Genomic DNA, 6000 nt, shown 5'->3' on the forward strand with positions numbered 1-6000 from the left:
AGGAGATGCTGACGTGAAGAAGCTCTGGAGGAGAGGTGAGGCAGGGGGAGGTCTGACCTGCCTGAAACACCAGCACGTGCCCGACTCATGCGCTCAGGCAGAAGGGAAGGGCGTCTTGGAAGACGCAATTCATTTTTGGAGATGGGAGATTCTCCCGGGCTTTACGAGTTAAGTTTCTATGGCTAGGAGCTTCTTCTCCTAATCCTACGTTCTGTTTGCTTGACCCACTGTCTCATGAGGAAATCTGTTGGTCGCCTGGCGTGCTGCGACAGCAATGTTGCTGGGGAGAAGTGTGTGCAAGGCTCCTGTCCCCTGAGTCCAGGGATTGCATAGGTGGAAACAAAAGATGGGTATTTGGAGGTTTCTCTTATAAAATGGGGCTAGAAATGAACCACTTGCAATAAACAAATAATTCCAAAAAAGCAAAACTGGGTCAGGCAGAAACTTGAAGTTTTCTAAGAGCAGAAAATTAGGTGATGGACAGGGTCTGCTGGTGAAAGAGAAAGGACAAAAGACCTGCTAAAGGCAAATGGTTTAGCGGATTTCAATGCTTTTAGATTGTGCACAAACACATAAAAAGATTTTGAGAGAAAAATGTCTGAAGTCAGAGGTTAAATGCCAAGGGGATGCATTGAGCATCCGTTTGTGGTTGATGCCAAAGCTGCAATCGATTTCATGAGGTGCAGGCCCCAGATTTGGCTCTTTTGAAGGCAGCCTGCTATGTGTCACTTGGGCCAGCTACTGCATTTCAGCAGCCTTATTTGCAGATCTGGGGCTTGGTTCACAGTGACTGAAACCTGGGAGAATGTTTTTTGACATTAATTCTTGTCACAATAAGTAAATCTGGCCGCTGGTGTCCAGTCCGGCTCTGTGTTAAATCCCAGCCGGAACCTACCTCAGCTCATGCTGTAACTTTAGGTCTTGGCTATGTGTATCCCTCTGGCTGTCTCGTTTGCAATGCCTCACTAAGTAATTTTTTTTTTTTTTCCTAAGCAGAAAAACGGTGATTAAAATTATATGAAGAACACAGTTGGTAGTTGAAAAAGTGGAGCACAAAGAGCATAACTAACATAGGTGGGAACATAAACAAAAATATTTGTTTTCATTTTTCATATTCTTGGCCTGATGGCTGAAATCATGAATTGTATCCAGAACGAGAAACATTGTGCACTTGAGTAATATATATTGCAACAGTATTTTATGTATAATTCATAGAGAGTCATAGATATATTATTTTACATTTGTAAATATTTAGTGGTATGGAGCTAAATGATATTTTTACAGGAGATAAAAGTATGCCGCTCTGGTGGTTTCAACACGTCACTTTAGATTCCAGCACGTTATGGGCACCAATAACGGGCAAAATGGATCGGGGGATAGAGAGCCAGAGGAAAGTATATACGCTAAATACTCTTACGAGATTTGAGGCAGTACAGCTTATAACTGCAGATGCTTAAGCTTGTACGTAACTCTGCTTATGGGAATAATTTCATATTAGTTCTTAAAGCTTCTTTTGTCTTTGTAATTACATTCTCTTGTAAATAAATATGCAAGGCATCTTACCAAACAAAAAACACCAGGTCTTTTGCAATAGGGAATTGTGATATTTAGTGCCATGCCATGTTGCAAGTCATTGCCTGAACGCCCATTTACTTCTGAGAAACTTGACCCAGCTGCCCTTAAATAACTGCTTACTCCATTCAAATTCTTATAAAAAAAGTTCTACTAAAAATGGGGATGCGAAATAAGTTTTTGTTTTGTTGTTTAAAGGCCCTGTTTTGCTCAGCCCAGCAATCTGACAGTTCAAAAGATAAGCATTTCTCAACATGAATAACCTGAAATAAAGTCATTAAAAATATTTTCTAATACATTTCATGGCTTACTGATGCTGAGCAGTGCAAAAATTGTGGAGAAATGCATCTAATGTCATTTTATTGCTGGACCATCATAGAAAGTGTGATTAGAGTCTTGTAACGAATAATAACCAATGTGCGGCTGGCACTGCAAGGAGTAAGCATATGTGTGACTAAAGGAGCGGTCTCACTTGCTAATTAGGGGTGTTTAGGTTCTCTCGCCCTCCCCCAGATGCAGCAACGAGTATCCAACAGCACCAACAATTGCTGTTCTCTACTCTTCTCTACACAGGGCTCTAAAAGAGCATGGGAAGTGAATCAAGATGTATGTCATAGATGACATTAACTTGTAAAGTTTCTTGCCTTGTAATCATGTTTTATAGGATAACTTGCACATGGTTGCCGCACTGCAGATATTGTCCCATTATCAGCGGGCATCAAGTACTGCCATCCGCTTTCTAATTTCTGCACCCTTTTATTCTCTGTGAAGGAAAACCAGAAGGCCCATTTCAGCCGTGTGCCTGTTCTTAGGTTGGTACAATAACTTTGTCTGCTTCCTTTTGCAGACAAGCTGCTTCTCTCCCGTCGGTAATGTAGATCTCTAAAAGGCTGTGGGAATTGCTTAAGCAACATCAGTGTATCAGATGAGAGAGAGAGGCATTTACTGTGGAGCAGAGAGAGACTTTTCCTCCATGTTAACAATTTTGAATCAATTAGTTGGTAGATGTTTAATGACTGATGTAGCTTGATGGCTCCTTAGCAACTTCCTGAGAAGGCAACCCTCGGATGGTGTTATGCTACCGCAGTGACATAATGTGTGTGACATCCTCCTCGGGAAGGAGGGCATTAGTCCAGCGCCCTGGGAATTTGTGGAGAAGCCACTCTAGCTTTGTCTTGGTACGTACGGAAAACAGTCAGGGTATGAATGCTTGAAGTTCTTGTTGGTGCCATTTTTACTCCACCCTCTACAGTGGATTAACCTTATGTCATATAGCTGTCTATAGCTGCACCTCTCAGTCCTATTGCCAGTTACTGGAACCAGCCTTTCTCCTATATATTTTAGAAATTAGTCTCTGATTACTAAATCATGACTGCATGTTAACACCCATTATTTTTATAAACCCACTGCAGACTCCCATGCATTATAAATAAATTGTATTAACTCCATTTCATATGAAATATTTATAAATATTATGGAAAGGGCTCACTTTCTGTGCATAGTTATTAGACATTTTAGATTACAGAAGATTGCAAATGGTCAATTATGTAAAATTATGACAATACAGACTTAAAGCTAGGCTCATAATCCTACTGCAAGAGACACACAAACCCAAGATTCCAGCTGGGTTCAAGAAGAGTGGCATGCTTTATGTTGCTTAATTATCTTTATTTCCCAGTTGTATTGCTATTGCAAAGGCTCAATTTACTATATGTCAATGAAAGAATAATAAGATGCAGAGACATTCCTATATCAGATGAGGGTTTTACTCTCCTGTGTTGTCAGAACATAAACTCATAAAGGACAGATGATTTTAGCTATACTGTGTTGACTCGCAGCAGTTTTGGAGTTTGGGCAAAATTCAATTGCAAAGTAAACAGTTCTTACCAAAAATCCTGCTGGAGATTGGCAACAAAGATGTTGATGTTACTAAACGTTAAGCATCTAATTAGAAATAAAAATCTCAATATCTCTGTAAATCTAGATCATAACTTCTAACTGAATCTTTGAAGATATCCCCTAATGTGACTATAAACACCTGAAGCCAGACTAGTGGTGCTGAAGCTACTGGTTCATAGTATTCTAGTTTACAGAGTAGGGGAGGACATGTCAGAGTGACAGAGGTAGAAATAAATAAAAAAAAAATCAGCCAGGTTCCACTGAATTTAGCGGAAAGCTTCTTAGCTCCTCTGGGTGAACCTAGAGAGATCAATGCCAAATACATCTGCAGACCTCAAGCTGAAGGTCCAAGCTCCCTTCTCCATGCAGCTACATGCTGGTATGCTCACCAGTGACCAGAAGCTTGTCCGGTCTCAAAGACTCAGCTCAAAGTCTGGTGAAGCTGATGGGAGTCTTGTTTTGGTCACTCAGGAGAAGCCAGGTGGACATTTGAGCTTTTGATTTGCCTTTTGAAGGCAACATTTACTGTTTATGTATGTACACGACAACTGCAATATTTCCATGTTAATGTCAAGTATGTCTGCAATACAAAATGAGGGCTCAGTCCAGTGTCCATTGAAGGCAATAGACTTTCTGCTGAACTTCACAATTAAAATGCAATAGATATGGTATTAGGCCATGAGCATTTTTGCACTGCTGCATATATTCAATTGTTATGAAAAGGCTTTTAGGTTTCATGCAGCCAATTATTTTCAGCTTTCAGACTTTGCACTCAGAACTGCAGTTTCTAAATACCTGTCCCATCCCCACCATCCTCTCCCCACCTGTGCAGAGAGCAGTGTTACTATGTGTTTGGCTTTTCTTCCCAGAGCACCTGCTGTTGGTCAGTGCTGGAGATCAGATGTTAGGCTGGCTCTTTGGTCTAGCCCTGATTCTTAATTTCCAGCATGCAGCTGCACATGTAGTTGTTCCTTTGGTTATTTTTTAACTGTGGGTTCCTCTTATCTGGCTCACATATCAGCCTTTAACTGTAAATGTATCTTGTAACCTGAATGGTCCTCCCATCCCAAACTCCAAAAAGTTCCTGTTGCTGGCAGGTCTTATAAATACACGCCCAGATAAGACGCTCTTAAGTTTTCATCAAAAGGCCTAACCAGGCATTTGTTTTCGGCATTTTTAGGTTCTTCCAGGATGCTGGGCTAATGTTGATTTAGAAAGGCTATGGTTCACATGAGCTCACTTCAGCATGAGGCCAGCAGGGAATTCAGTCTAAGAGGAAAGCCTGATAAAGCTCGGATGCCATTCAGACGATGATTTGGGTACTGGACTATCTTTTGAGGGGTTTTACCTATTTGTTTTACAAGGATGCTCTTTTAAGACAACTTGGTAAAGTCCTTTACGTAAACACGACAAGTCTGTATACCAGAGCTTCTTACATCCAAAACTTTCTTCTAACTAAATCTAGGTTATGTCCCTAGTCAGAAAAATTTAATTAATAAATAAGTTAAATGTTTATACAGCACCTTGAAGCTGTAAAGTGCTGCCTAAATTTCAAGTACTAGTAAGTCTCTGAGTTATGATATATAATGTTTACACAAACACACTTGATGTCCTCAGAACATCTGGAGTAAGTGGAGCATATTTCCTGCTGAGAATAGATTTTGCTGGTTGGAAACAATGCCTTATGAAATGCGGGCTGCTGTTGCAGCATCCAATGCAGGAAAATAACTGAAAGAAAAATAATTTGCAACAGTAAGCTGCATTTTTCTAAAAATTTGGAAACGAGAGTAAAAGATTTCAGTGAATCTCTGCTTCCTTGTTTAATCTAAATCATGTTGCTTTGCTTATTACAGGGGAATCAGCATATTTTATTACAGCCATACATGCTTTTTACTGTAGTTCATGGTGTGACTATTTTCATTACACATTTTTATGTGTTTATTATTTGGATATTTTTAAATGGAAATATGCTGAAAATCATCATAAAATTAGAAAACTTTATTCTAGAAAAACAGTTTTTCCATAGCGTGGTCTTATCAGCACCATGCTTCTCATCGTAGTTAAGCAGAGAAGGGTGCTGGCTTCCAGGACTTGGTGTGAACATCAGGATGCTTGCTGTAAAGCAGTCTTGCTGTCACTATAGTTGCAGGGAAGATGTAATAAGATGCATGATAAGACTAAGAGGAAAAAAATAGTAAAAGTAGGAATCCTCTTGCTACTTCTCCGTTCATACTTAAGAAAATGACATCTTCTCTCTGTATATACCAGACTTCAGTACCATAAGCTTTCTTTGACTTAAAATACCCTTAGCATGCTGATTCTTGAGTGTAGCAACTGTCAGGCAATGCCTCAGCAAGCAAAATCTATTTTTTTTCCAGTAGCAAGGAGATTTTTCACATCATTATAGTGCTTTTCAACCCAAAGTAAGGACAGTTTATGAACTACAATGTCACTACTAATGCCAGTAAAGAGGTCACGTTTTGCTGTGATGGAGAAGAAAAAATTGTGCCTAAGGACACCAGAGAATAC

This window comes from Struthio camelus, chromosome 8 (assembly GCF_040807025.1).
Source record: "Struthio camelus isolate bStrCam1 chromosome 8, bStrCam1.hap1, whole genome shotgun sequence".
NCBI classification, from domain to species: Eukaryota; Metazoa; Chordata; class Aves; order Struthioniformes; family Struthionidae; genus Struthio; species Struthio camelus.